Source organism: Hyperoodon ampullatus, assembly GCF_949752795.1.
Source record: "Hyperoodon ampullatus genome assembly, chromosome: 3".
Lineage (NCBI taxonomy): Eukaryota > Metazoa > Chordata > Mammalia > Artiodactyla > Ziphiidae > Hyperoodon > Hyperoodon ampullatus.
The window spans coordinates 154,126,226-154,141,295 of record NC_136916.1 but is presented as its reverse complement, the minus strand read 5'-3'; positions in this window follow the sequence as shown (position 1 = coordinate 154,141,295).

The following is a 15,070-nucleotide window of genomic DNA, read 5'->3' as shown; positions in this document are numbered from 1 at the left end:
TGGCTTCCAGGCAAGACTAATCACTTTAGTTCAACAATTTCTGAGCACCTACTATGTGCATGGCATAGCCTAAGATGCTGTAGGCAATGTAAAGATATGCAAGACATCACTGTGGCCCTCTGGGTTGTATCTAGGAAGATGGGACCCTCTAACTTACTGAGTACTTACCGTGTGCCAGGTGCTCTACACAGAGTATTTTATATAATCTTGACCATAACCTTGCAAATTAGGATTCTAAGTCCCATTTTCAGATGAGAAAGTGGCCTCAGAGAAGCTAAATGACTGTTTCTGGGTCCTAGCCAATGGGTGGCTGAGCCAGGTTTCAGACTCTCTGCCCTTTCTGCTGTTCCAGGAGGCCACCAGCTAACCACCACACCTGGCAGAGTCAGGCCAGTGCCCCAGCACAGGCTCAAACGAGGTGTCTGAAGAGCATAGAGGAGGGAGAGATTCGCTCTAATATGGGCAACCATGTTTGGTTTTAGGCACTGTTGGCGCTTGGGGCCGCACCGTTCTTTATTGTGAAGAGCTGTCCTGTGCACTGTAGGATGTTTAGCAACATCCAAGGCCTCTACCCAAGTAGCAAGTTCCCACTGGTGACAATCACTGCCAGGTGGGAACCACTGGTTTTAGGTAAGCAGTGGCCTTCCACCTGGACCTAGGAAGATCTTGTTAAGACAAGTATTTTGGCAATGAAGAAAGGAGGGGGCGTCCCTGGTGGCGCAGTGGTTGAGAGTCCACCTGCCGATGCAGGAGACACGGGTTCGTGCCCCGGGCCAGGAAGATCCCACATGACGCGGAGCGGCTGGGCCCGTGAGCCATGGCCGCTGAGCCTGCGCGTCTGGAGCCTGTGCTCCGCAACGGGAGAGGCCACAACAGTGAGAGGCCCGCGTACCGCAAAAAAAAAAAAAAAAAAAGAAATCATTTAGTTAGTGTTTTCCTGCTTGACAAAGAGCATCCACTCAGATTTCCCTCTTCCCACTGGCCCTGTGGCTCAGTCTTGTCATATACAAAGCAAAGGACAGTCACAAGAAGTTGCCACGGGACCTCAGTGCAGGCTGGGGGCTTCTCATTGATGGAGTGGGTCCTCTCTAACCAGCTCCTTCCTGGCCTCAGTTAGTTCAGCCTGCACTTAATGCCTGTTTTTCTTCCTATGGCCCCTACTCCCCTTCCAAGGGGCTTTTAGGGAATCTATTTCATCATCACACCCCACCACCAAGTACAAACACCCACACTTATTTGGGGAGTGGCTCTGTGTTAAGGGCGTTATAATCATCAGTTCATTTAGTCCTCACAGCACCCCTAGAGGAAGGTGTTTTTATTATTCGCATTCTACTAGGGGAACAGAGGCTAGAAGAGGGGAAAAACGTGTCCCAGTTCACACCTCTGCTAAGTGGCAGAGTTGGGGCTGTGGTAGTGAGGAGTGGCTAGAATGCCCTTCCCCATACAAGCCCAGGATGGAGGTCAGACCCATGCTGATTCAGGTTTTCAGGTTATCTCAAGCAGCTCACTTCACGGGTCTGACCAGATGACAACAATGGTTCTCAAGCCCAGCTACACGTTAGCATCAGTTGTGCAGATGAAGGGGATCCTCCCCCCAGTGAAGGGCAATTATCGGGCTTGTATGGCATTTGGCTGTCAGGGAGGGCTGCCTGTGAACAGGGCAGAGCGCCCGGTCAGGCTGCAAGACAAATGGGTGGCATATGTGCTCCAGATCAGCACACAACGGGCTTGTTATTTTGCATCTGTCAGCAATGAAATAACACTCTATTATTATCGCAGGAGGCAGAGAATAAATAAACACAACATTTGGGGCTGGGTTCTGAGGTAGTTTTTTCCTTCATGCTCATCCCTTCTCTTTGGGGTAGTGGTCCCTTTGGGACCATTAGTCCCAAAGCTTGAGGGTTTTAGTCCCACTGAGTCAGACCAGCAGGTGCCAATGGGCCCTAAATGAATCCTCTCAAGGAATCTTGAATTTTATGTTCTGTCCAGCTCACAAAGGACCCTTGTTCCATCTCTTGGTGCTGCAAGGAGACAGGGAGTGAGTGACGGGACAGCTGAGGCATCCCTGGAGATGAGAGAGGAGGATGGCCTGGCCTCTTCTCATCTGTCACAGGCAGAGCTATGTTAGAGACCACGTAGACTGTCAAGTTCCAAGGTTTCAACTGAGTCAGGACTAAGGTAGCATCTTGGTAGCGTTTGATGGAAGTGCTAAAGCAGTGCTTCTCACACTTGAGTGTGCATTAGAACCTGAGGGCTCCTAACAGCACAAATGGCTGGCCCCCACCCCCAGAGTTTCTGATTCAGCAGGTCTGGGTGAGGTCTGAGAATCTGCATCTAGTTCCCAGGTGATGCTGCGGTGGTCCAGGACTTCACTTTGAGAATCACTATGCTAAAGCATACTTTTCAAAAAGGTGAAAATAGCTCTCATACATATGTAAAATGAATTTGTGTTAAAGATTTATTTATTTAATTAATGAGAGAACTAGGAAGTTGTTAAAACCAGTTAAGGGGAAAATTTGAACAGACCTATATAATCAGTAATACTGAAATGAATTTGCCAATGGATGTAAATCTAGTTAATATTCTATAGGGCAATGAACTGGAATGGGGTTATTTTTTTCTAAAAACCAATGTATCTCTACTGGAAAAATTAATTTGCATTTCTATGGCCAAGAAACATTTGCATTACTCTCAGTTTTTCTACAACTAAACTTTTATCCTTACAGGGTTGTAAAATAGCCAAGGCCATAGAAAGACAACCGTAAGTGTGCACCCTTGTGGAACTAGATAATCTCCAGAGAGCCCCTCGATCATTTGGAGGGCTTGTAGAAACAGCTTGCTGGGGGCCACCCCCAGAGTTTCTGCCAGGGTTGAGGAGGGGTTTGAAGCTCTGACTTCTTAAAAAGACTTTCAGCCAATCTTCCTGTTCTTTGCCCCACCTTCACCCTCACTGCCAGAGGTGTCTGGTGCCTAATGTTCGGGGCAAGCTACGTTCCTTCTTTCCCTAGCACTATTTTAGTATTTAACTTTCTCTGCTAGCTAAGCCATTTGCTAATTGGCCGTTTATTTTCCGGCTTCCAAAGTTTTGTTGCTATCATTTCCTCTCCTGTTGCTGTGTCATCATGGGTTTGTGACCCTCCCCCTTTAAAAATCCACATCCCTTTTTGTCATTTTTGTAGAGTTTCAGAAGGAAGTGGCGCACGCTACATCCATTATCTTGCCTCATGAGCCCCATCACAGCACTCTGAGACGTGTCGTGGCCTGATTATCATTGTACCTGTTTTATAATTGAGGAAACACACACAGAATTGACTTGACCAAGAATCTACTTTTTCAGACCACATTCCATATTCCAGGCTTTTTCCACAAGAAAGATAGTTCTAGCATGTTCTGGTGTTCCAAAACACTTTCACTGCGTTTTTTTATTGGCGTCTCATCACAGTCCAATGAGGCAGGCAAGGAAGTTGTTAGAGTCTCCTTTTTATGTCTGTGAAGATTGAGATTGGAAAGGATTAGGGACTTGCCCAAGATCATATAGCTTAATGTGCTTTGAGCCCACTATTTACAAGTTCAAGTTCAGGGCCCCTTCTCCTGCTGACTCTGGAACAGCTTTAAAGGCATCTTCAGGTGATAAAACATCCAGTTACTCCACATATATTTATTGAGTGCCTGCTGTGCACCTGAAACCACACTAGGTGCTGGGCATATAATGGAACAAGATGACTGGGAGTAGCGGATGCCAACGGTGCCACCCACATCCCCGGAGCCCATCTCAGAGGTGACCGGCAGACAGCTCCTGTACATGCTTGTGGCCTCCAGCCTCTCTCTGCCTGAGATGCCAGGGAGTTAAGATCCTAGGAGTGACCCTCGACTAATCAAGGGTGGGTGTTGGTGGATAAACCCCTGAGCTTCCTTGTCCTGCAGAGGGATACTTTTGAGGCACATTTTATATCATTTCTATGAGGGACACCCAGGACTGAGCCTCAGTTGCCCACAGCTTTACCCCCCTCATTAACAAACTATGGCTTTCCTTCTTTCCTGTCGCTTCCCCATTTGCTCACCTATACTTCCTGGAATCACTCCCTCAATAAGCAGCCTGTTCTCAAATCCTTATCTTAGCGTCTGCTTTGGGGGGAACCCAAACCAAGACCTCGGGCTCCTAAAATCCTTTCGATTTGCAACTGATGGTCCTGTTCCCTGCCCCTCTCCTCCTTCCCTGGGGACACGGTCACCCCTCCCCGCAGTGGTATAAGCTGCACGAAGGAAGGGACTTTAGTTGTGCTGTTCACTGCTGTTATCTCGGGTGCTTAAAATACTGCCTGGCATATGGCACATGCTCAAAAAATATTTGTTGATTCAACGAATAATGATTATTGCTACACTGATGAATGGAGAGAGGAGTCCGAGAAACTGGAATGGAATGATTTGGGGGTAAATAACGGCAAAGTCTGTCTCCTTTTTGTATTTTATAAGTACTCTTAATATCCTGAAGATTTCATTCTTGGCCACTGTCTCCTCCAGACTGGTGGAAGGAGGAAGGAGGTGAGAACCCGAGCTGTGTCTGTGGCAGGCAGCGCTTGGCAGGAGGGGGAGGGTGCCTGTGAGACTGGGCTCAGAGAAGTGGCTGTGAGTCACCAGTTCAGACTCAGAGGCAGCTGAAAGTGAGAGCATCAGCATTGCCAGGGACTGCTCCCAGGAAGAAGCTAGGTCTGCCCTTTGTCGGTTCTGCACAGAATTCCTGTGAAGATGAGAGGGGGGCAGAGAAGCTGAAGCAGGACCTCAGCTCCCACTGAGGGCTGGTCTATGCTAATTTTCAGCAACAGTGTCAGGAGCTCATAGATTGAATAAGATCTTGTATCAGGTCCCTGAGTTTTGAATGAAGGATGTGCTTTTTGAGCTCTTTTCCCCCCAGAGGCCATCTGATGGCTGTTGGGTAAAATTCAGACTCAGACTGAGAAGTTGTTTTCTTCTAAGAGTTTATTCCAGGCCAGTAATTCTCTTCTTTGGCCTCTGATGTCACTTTTTGGCAGTTCCTGGTTCTAGAGCCTTAGCATCTTGGTTAATCCATAGCTACTGGGAAAGATGCCTTACGGGTGTGTAGACTGGCTTCCCAAAATGATGTGCTCAGTAGTGTTGGTGAGAAAGAATATCTCGGATTTGTATAAAGTTTTACATTTTGCAAAGTATTTTCCCCAGACATTACTTCCTTTAATTAGCATCTCTAATATTTGCCCATTACAATCACCTAAAACATCACCTATCTAGGAGCAGATCTAACAAAACATATGCAAGACCTCATCACTGGAAACAGCATATCATTATTGAAAGAAATTACAGAAAACCTCAATAAATGGAGGGCTAGACCATGTTCATAGATTGGAAGACTTAATACTGCAAAGAGGTCAGTTCTTTCCAAATTCATCTTTAGATTCAATGCAATCCCAATCGATATACTAGCAGGTTTTACATTGTGGAAATGGACACGCTGATTCTAAAATTCATATGGAAATTCAAATGGCCAAGAAGAGTAAAGATAATCTTGAAGAAGAAAAAGAAAGCTGGAGGGCTTCCCTGGTGGCGCAGTAGTTGAGAGTCTGCCTGCCGATGCAGGGGACACGGGTTTGTGCCCTGGTCCGGGAGGATCCCACATGCCCCGGAGCGGCTGGGCCCGTGAGCCATGGCCGCTGAGCCCGTGCGTCCAGAGCCTGTGCTCCGCAACGGGAGAGGCCACAGTAGTGAGAGACCCGCATACCGCAAAAAAAAAAAAAAAAAAAAAAAGAAGAAAGCTGGAAGATGTATGCCAGCAGGATCAAGAGGTATTATAAATCTGTAATACTTAGGACGGTGTGGTATTCCTGCCTCCACTCCATTTTGTTTTAAGATGTCCTTGTTTGTGTGGTTCTGAAAGCTGTGATGGGGAGTGTGGGAAGCATAGAAGTCCCGGTGGGCACCTCTGCTTTCTTTCAGTTGTCTAAACCAGGCTGCAGCAAGCCTTTCCATAGAGTTTATGCTACACAACAACCATCACTCATGACTCAGGGCCACTACTGGAGATTCAGGCAATCCATTCTCCACCTAGGAGCAAAGCACCCCTTTGCTTAAAACTCTGTGATGGTTTTCCATTGGAGTAAGCACAGTCTCAGTTTCTTCCTTTTTTTTTTTTTTTTTTTTTACAGCTTTACTGGAGTATAATTGCTTTACAATGATGTGTTAGTTTCTGCTTTATAACAAAGTGAATCAGTTATACATATACATATGTTCCCATATCTCTTCCCGCTTGCGTCTCCCTCCCTCCCACCCTCCCTATCCCACCCCTCTAGGTGGTCACAAAGCACAGAGCTGATCTCCCTGTGCTATGCGGCTGCTTCCCACTAGCTATCTGTTTTACGTTTGGTAGTGTATATATGTCCATGCCACTCTTTCAGTTTGTCACAGCTTACCCTTCCCCCTCCCCATATCCTCAAGTCCACTCTCTAGTAGGTCTGTGTCTTTATTCCTGTCTTACCCCCAGGTTCTTCATGACAGTTTTTTTTTCTTAAATTCCATATATATGTGTTAGCATACGGTATTTGTCTTTCTCTTTCTGACTTACTTCACTCTGTATGACAGACTATAGGTCCATCCACCTCATTACAAATAGCTCAATTTCATTTCTTCTTATGGCTGAGTAATATTCCATTGTATATATGTGCCACATCTTCTTTATCCATTCATCCGATGATGGACACTTAGGTTGTTTCCATCTCCTGGCTATTGTAAATAGAGCTGCAATAAATATTTTGGTACATGACTCTTTTTTTTTTTTTTTTTTTTAAATTTGGTACGATTTTTTTTTTTTTTTAGTCTTTTTTTTTTATTATTAGTTTCTGCTTTATAACAAAGTGAATCAGTCATACATATACATCTGTTCCCACATCCCCTCCCTCATGCATCTCCCTCCCTCCCACCCTCCCCATCCCACCCCTCCAGGCGGTCACAAAGCACCGAGCTGATCTCCCTGTGCTCTGCGGCTGCTTCCCACTATCTATCTACCTTACGTTTGGTAGTGTATATATGTCCATGCCTCTCTTTCCCTTTGTCACAGCTTACCCTTCCCCTTCCCCATATCCTCAAGTCCATTCTCAAGTAGGTCTGTGTCTTTATTCCCGTTTTACCCCTAGATTCTTCATGACATTTTTTTTTTTTAATTCCATATATATGTGTTAGCATACGGTATTTGTCTTTCTCTTTCTGACTTACTTCACTCTGTATGACAGACTCTAGGTCTATCCACCTCATTACAAATAGCTCAGTTTCGTTTCTTTTTATGGCTGAGTAATATTCCATTGTATATATGTGCCACATCTTCTTTATCCATTCATCCGATGATGGACACTTAGGTTGTTTCCAGCTCCGGGCTATTGTGAATAGAGCTGCAATGAACATTTTGGTACATGTCTCTTTTTGAATTATGGTTTTCTCAGGGTATATGCCTAGTAGTGGGATTGCTGGGTCATATGGTAGTTCTATTTTTAGTTTTTTAAGGAACCTCCATACTGTTCTCCATAGTGGCTGTACCAATTCACATTCCCACCAGCAGTGCAAGAGTGTTCCCTTTTCTCCACACCCTCTCCAGCATTTATTGTTTCTAGATTTCTTGATGATGGCCATTCTGACTGGTGTGAGATGATATCTCATTGTAGTTTTGATTTGCATTTCTCTAATGATTAATGATGTTGAGCATTCTTTCATGTGTTTGTTGGCAGTCTGTATATCTTCTTTGGAGAAATGCCTATTTAAGTCTTCTGCCCATTTTTGGATTGGGTTGTTTGTTTTTTTGCTATTGAGCTGCATGAGCTGTTTATAAATTTTGGAGATTAATCCTTTGTCAGTTGCTTCATTTGCAAATATTTTCTCCCATTCTGAGGGTTGTCTTTTGGTCTTGTTTATGGTTTCCTTTGCTGTGCAAAAGCTTTGAAGTTTCATTAGGTCACATTTGTTTATTTTTGTTTTTATTTCCATTTCTCTAGGAGGTGGGTCAAAAAGGATCTTGCTGTGATTTATGTCATAGAGTGTTAGTCTCAGTTTCTTAACTGGACTTAAAATAACCCTTCACATTCTGGCCCCTGCCTGCCTTTCCAGCTTGACTTTCGTCCACACGCACCAACCCTTTCGGACGCCTTCAGTTCCTTAGCTACTCACAGGCTGCAGTCCTAGGTTCTGGCCATTAGCACATCCTTCTGCCTGATGTATTCTTCTTCCTCCTGATCCTCCCCCTGCCCTGTTTGGCCCACGCCTACTTACCTTCCATGTTTGGGTTTAAACTTTGACTCTTTGGGGAGCATGGATCCTTGCCTCCTTGGACTGGGTGCAGCCTCCTTGTCACACACACAATGCACCCATTGCTTCTCCCTCTTCAAAGCCCTCTGCACCCTTGTTCAGTGTCTCTCCTTCCAGCAACATGAGAACAGGGACAGTGTCTGTCTTGTTCACCACCATGTCTCCTGCTCCTAGAACAGTGCCTGGCACTGAGGAGATGCTTAATCAATATATATCAAACACAGAAATAAATACGTGAATGTATAAATTAAAAATCCATACTTGAAAGGCTGACTTTGTAAAATCGAACCTCTTAAGTCTTGACAAACTTCACAGTTGGGCAAACGTCACCGGTTTATGACACATTGGTGCCACGAGTGAAACTCTAAAAGTGCTGGTTAGTGCCTTTCCAGAGTTACCAAAGCCTGCCCTCTTTGTCTATATGCTTGTCAGACCGGGTCAGAGAGTGTGGCTAGAACATGGCTAACCACCATCTCCACCCCTGGAGAAATAAAGCCAGTGTGAATTGGTGGTGTCATCTTTGTGGGTGAAGCGCAGGGCATGGACCCATTCTCTTTGGTAAGCAGGAGAGTGACGTTTTCTGAAAACCAGAGGTTTTGTCTTGTTGGTTGGTTATAGCAGGAAGCCATCCTGCTGGGCTAGACCAGCAGTGCCGTGGATGCCAGGCTGTGTCCAATGGGGATGCTTTAAAGTTCCTGGAAGGTATTGTCTCCAGAGGCTGCATTTGCTGTTTTGTGTGTTGGCATTGCATAAAACAGGCCATTTATTTATGTTTACCAATTTCTTTGTTCACATAGCTTTTCATTATGATGAAAGAATAAGTCTTCAGTATGGAAAATTTTAAAAATACAGTCAGACAAAAAGAAGGAAATAAAAATCAAGTAATTCCATATCTCATAGCCCTAGGAAGCATAAAGCCTAGGGCCCACAAATGTTTTAATTTTAATTTCTCTTAAAATAAGAAGAAAAAAAAAGAACATAGTAATAATGAACATATAACAATGAATCTAGCCTGGCTTGTATTCATCTTTATGCCAATGCCATCATAAAATATAACTTTCAACTTTTTTGTGTGTGTGTGGAAGAAGAGGTCCATGAAGGCAAAAGTTCCTAAGGCCCACGGAAGTCATAATGTGATGCTGGTAGAAATAGTCACTTTTAATATTTTGTTGTATAACCTCCTGGTGCACCTGTATCCTATTCACACAACACGTGTTTACACAGATGTATATTTATATCGGTTTTACAAAAATTTTTAAAAATACATTTGCTCAGATTTTTATATATATATATTTAATAACAATATATTGTTGTTAAACATGCCTTTCCATGTTATTAAATGTTCTTCTAAAATATTTTTCTTCAATTCTTTATTTTTAATTATAAAAAATAACATTTACAACATCTTTTTTTATTCTTTTTTTTTTTTTTTTTTTTTTGCGGTACGCGGGCCTCTCATTGTTGTGGCCTCTCCCGTTGCGGAGCACAGGCTCCAAACGCGCAGGCTCAGTGGCCATGGCTCACGGGCCCAGCCGTCCCACAGCATGTGGGATCTTCCCGGACCGGGGCATGAACCCGTGTCCCCTGCATCGGCAGGCGGACTCTCAACCACTGCGCCACCAGGGAAGCCCTACAACATCCTTCTTAATGCCTGCATAGTATTCCAGTGAGTGGAAACTATTTTTGCTGTTTCCAGGGTTTTGCTATTATAAATGACAGTAAGATAATCATTATTTCAGCAAAATCATTGTATTCATCCATGATTATTTCCTTGGAGTAAATTCCTACATGTATCATTTTTTTATATAAATTTATTTATTTATTGATGTTTGGCTGCATTGGGTCTTCGTTGCTGCCTAGAGGCTTTCTTTAGTTGGGGCAAGCGGGGGCTGCTCTTTGTTGCTGTGTGCGGGCTTCTCACTGTGGTGGCTTCTGTTGCGGAGCACGGGCTCTAGGCATGCGGGCTTCAGTAGTTGTGGCACTCGGGCTCAGTAGTTGTGGCTCGCGGGCTCTAGAGTGCAGGCTCAGTCGTTGTGGTGCACGGGCTTGGTTGCTCCGCGGCATGTGGGATCTTTCCGGACCAGGGCTCAAACCCATGTCCCCTGCCTTGGCAGGTGTATTCTTAACCACTGCGCCACCAGGGAAGCCCCCCCTACATGTATCATTTTGAAACTTCATACATTATATGTAATTTAACGATGGATAAGTATGAGTGCAACATGGACCATTTATGATGACACCTGTAAGACACCCCAGGACTTTATCTTACTGTTAATGACCCTGTAGCAGCCTCTCCTTGCTTTAGGATGGACACCTCTCACTGTTGATCACGGGGAGCCTGGGGAACCACCATGTCCTCAGGTCCTATCTCAGTGTATGATGTATTTTTCAGATGAACAAATGTATAGTTGAATGTATGTATGTATAGATGTATAAATGAATGTATAGTTGGTGTGAATGTCAGCTCACAAACTCAGATGTTCAAGAATATTAAACTTCTTTGTATTAAGTCATCTTGGGTTTATCCCACGTGTTGAACTGGTGGGAAGTTAAGTTTCAGTGATTACTGTGTCTTCCCCACAGTGCCCCACCTTCTCCAGGTTACACGAAGACCTTGAAACCTTAAGCTCTAAAGCCTCATCTGAAATACTCTGCTTGTCCTGAGTCCCACTGGCTACTCTGGGACCCCTATGTCCCTGTTGCATGTTCCTATAGGCCCCTGCTGTGTCTATGCCACATTTGGGGCAAGGGACTCTTGAGAAGACTTGAAGCCTTGGTGTCTGGGGCTCAGCACCCCTAGGTGCACCGGATAGCCGTCTATCCCTTCAGATCTTGCTGGAAAGCAATGCATGGCTCCCCAGTGCAGGCTGGAAGATTCTCTCTTGCTACTCTTACTCCACTCTGAGGACACACCTCTTCACTACATTTCCTTAGCTCGTCTCTCCTCTCCCCAACCCCCCACCTCCCCAAAATGTAAAGGAGTCATTGATTTGAAGCTTCCTTGCTTTCTGCTCTGCAAAATCCAGAAGGTAAGCCATTCCAAAGGGCCTGGCTACTGGCTCGAAATCAGAGGAAGGACAAAATAGCGGAGAGCAAACCCAAACTATAATCTGTTGTAGACGGAATCATGAGATGTTACTGTTTACAGCGATACCTTAAAAAAGAGACTCCTCTTTATAGTAACTGAACTGCCTTTGGGACATGCTCAGTAGTGCTGCATCTCAGCGCTGGAGAAGGGAGAAGTGGAACTCTGCGGCCATTTAAGTAACTTCTGCATTTTGGTAACAAGTACAAATTCCACAGATGCATAGTTAAGCAAGAAAGGTATTTTTCCTTGTTCAGTTTTTTTTGATTTCCCCCTCACTCCCATTTTGGGATTGATATTCTCCTATGCAAAGCAGATCAACATACCTCTATTCTTGCTGATTTCCTTTGGCTTTGAGTTATGCGGGGGTGACACAGTTGGAAATGGTATGATTTTGAGAGGAAGCTGGCTTTTCCAAAGCCTTCGGTTTTGGGTGAGCCTTAACTGCACCTGCATTTCTTGCAGTTTCTTACAAAGCAACTTCCTTTTGAGAGTCAAAATGTTTCAACTAAAGTTATTTTCAACCAGAGGGAAATGTTTGAGAGCTCAGCCTTTGTTAGCCCAAAGAACATTGTTTCATCCATAGTGATTGAAATAGTAATTTCCTTTGGGAAGCCTTTGCCATTGAAACAAACTTTGATTTTGGAAGCAAATGTTTTGACTTTAAAGATGGCATCCAAGAGTTACAACTTCTTCTAATAGCTCCCCAGCCGTTTATTGTAGTGCTGTGATAGTAAGATTCTTTGAGTTTGAACAAGGAAACTTGCTTGGCTGATGTTAAGAGGAGGTGTAGTTCAGGGGTGGGGAGCAGACCCCTCACAGCCAGGCTGCCTGGGTCTGCAGTCCTCACTGTGCCACTTGCAAGCTGGAATCTTGCGCAAGTTATGTAATTGTTCTGAAACTCAGTTTCTGCATCTATAAAATGGAGGGTGATGGTAGTATTGGGTTGGCCAAAAAGTTAGTTCGGGCTTTTCCATAACATCTTAGGGAAAAATCCAAATGAACCTTTTGGCCAACCCAATATTTACTTCCCAAGATTGTTATAATTACTAAAGAATTAATGTAATAAAAAGCCCTTAGAGAAATCCAGTAAGGGCCATAGCTTAGTATTGTATCCATGTTAATTTCTTGGTTTTGATCATTGTACTGTGATTCCATAGGGTACTGTCATTGAAGCAAGCTGAGCAAAGGGTACACAGGAATTCTGTAGTATTTCTAGGTGAATCTAAAATTATTTCAGAATAAGAAGTTAAGAAAAAAGCACTTAGGGAGCTATATTTGATTGTGTGATTCTTTGAATAAGGTTTGTCTTTGACATGAGGCAGTAAGCTCTCTGAAGTTAAGCTACATGACTGCCCCTCCCCCAGCACCTAGCACAGTGCCTGGCACATAGCAGGCCTTCAATAGATATTTATTGACTGACTGAATAAAGAAGTTGAGATGCTGAAGGCCCTGGCCAGTAAGCAACAAGAGACAAACCACTTCCTGTGTCTGGGGGGTGGGAGGAAAGAGGAAGCAAGAGGTCATGCACTGATTTTTATTTATTTATTTGTTTGTTTGTTTGTTTTGAAATGGTCCCTTGGACTATATTGGTTGTAATACTGAGGTAACCAATTGACCTTGTTCAGTGAAAATACCTCTAACACAATGAAAAAAATCAACTAGTTATAACATCCAATTCGTATATACAATTCAAATAAAAATATATATTATTTGCTTCAATGTATAGCAAGTTTAATACATTAGCGTTGGGCTTCCCTGGTGGCGCAGTGGTTGAGAGTCCGCCTGCCGATGCAGGGGAAACGGGTTCGTGCCCCGGTCTGGGAAGATCCCACATGCCGCGGAGCGGCTGGGCCCGTGAGCCATGGCTGCTGGGCCTGTGCGTCCGGAGCCTGTGCTCCACAACGGGAGAGGCCACAACAGTGAGAGGCCCACATACCACAAAAAAAAAAAAAAAAAAAAAAAATACATTAGTGTTTACAAAATAAAAACTGTATTCTACTGAAATTTTTCTTATGCTTCCCCCTTATCACTAAGCATGAAAGACCAGAAAAGTATAATACTTAAGGAAACTTATTTATGGATTTAAAGATGCAGTTTGTGCGGTCATGAAAGACAGATAAGTATTAGTTGGAAGATTACCACATCTTTAAAAATTTTTGCTTATTAAAATCTACAAACTTGAACCATAAGACACAATTTAAAAAAAACCCAAAGAATTTCTCAAAATAGATTAGAATACAGGAAACGTTTCATGAAACTACTGAGATACTAACCAGTTCTATGGCTAATATTAAAAATGGAACAATCTATGTAAATCGTATTCATACTATTTCTTCGCACAGTGAACAATACAATCACAATAATCAACCTCAAGCTAGCAACAAAGTTGCAAGGTCCATAAAAAGCTTCTTCAGTGGGCAAAACACTATGGTACAATTAAAACATTTAGGAAGGGGAAAAAGCCTTTTAATAGTATAAAAGTTGTTTGCTGGTGTTTCTACTGTAAAGCTATTCTACAAATCAAAATGAAAAAGGAATTATATATGTGACACATGCACTGATTTTTAGTAGAGCTTTCAACACACACACACACACCCCAAACTGGGAAAGTAGTTTGAGTATGTGGGAGGGGGAAATTTCCCCCTTACCTCTCTTGCGTTCTTTGGCCTGGTCATATAATTAAATTGACACAGACAGATTAACAGGAGAAAAAAAACAATTTAATTTGTATGCATGGAGGTCTCATAGAAATAGGACCCTTGAAGCGACCACAGCAGGATGTTTCTATATCATTTTTCGACAAGGAAACAATTTTTTGTGTGAAGATTTAACAAAGGGCCTTGTGCTTGGGCTAGCAGACTAATGAAGAAGTAACGAAGTTTGTTTATACAGTTTTCTCAGCCTTGAATTCCCTAACTCGGGTGATGAGGATACTTTCTACCCTTCTGGTGTAGGGAGGTCACTTTTACATGGGAGATTTATTTCCTACTTTCAAGGGGAAAGAGGGGGTGTCATTGTGTTTTTTTATATCGTTTTTCCCACAGGCTGTTTCTTAAGTAACTTTAACTCAAAATAATCAATGTGGCATGTCTTGGGGCAGCCTGTTATGAGTCCCAGCAAGTCCAGTGCCTGGGTCAATGGTATGCAGGGCAATGGCAATATGAACAGGACAGCCAGATTATTCCGAAAGTCAAGTAATGCAGCTGAAGCATCCCAGAGGCGAGTGACCACAAGAACGTGGGATGGATGAATATCATCCAAATCTTGGGTGGCTCGGTTTGGTAAATAAACGTAGATCATTGCAGGGGAGGCATAACTTTATCTCTACCCTTTTAGTGTCTCTGCTCGTCCTGAGAATTAAATTGACATAAGACAGAATAAGAGGAGACAAGCATATAGATTTTTGCATGTACATGGGAGCCGCCAGAGGAAAAGGAAGACCCAAAAAAGCTGATAGGCCCAAGTGCTCATATACTAGGTTGAACAAAGAGCAGCAATTGTGGAAAAGTTTACTAAAATATATGGGGATACTAAAAGGAGATAAGAGTAATCCTAACAAGGTCTGTTTGTATGGATTTCTCTCTGCTTCGACTCCCCATCTCTGGTGATGATAATATTTCTTTCCTCCTGGTATAGGGAGCATTACCAAGTCCAAACTCATAC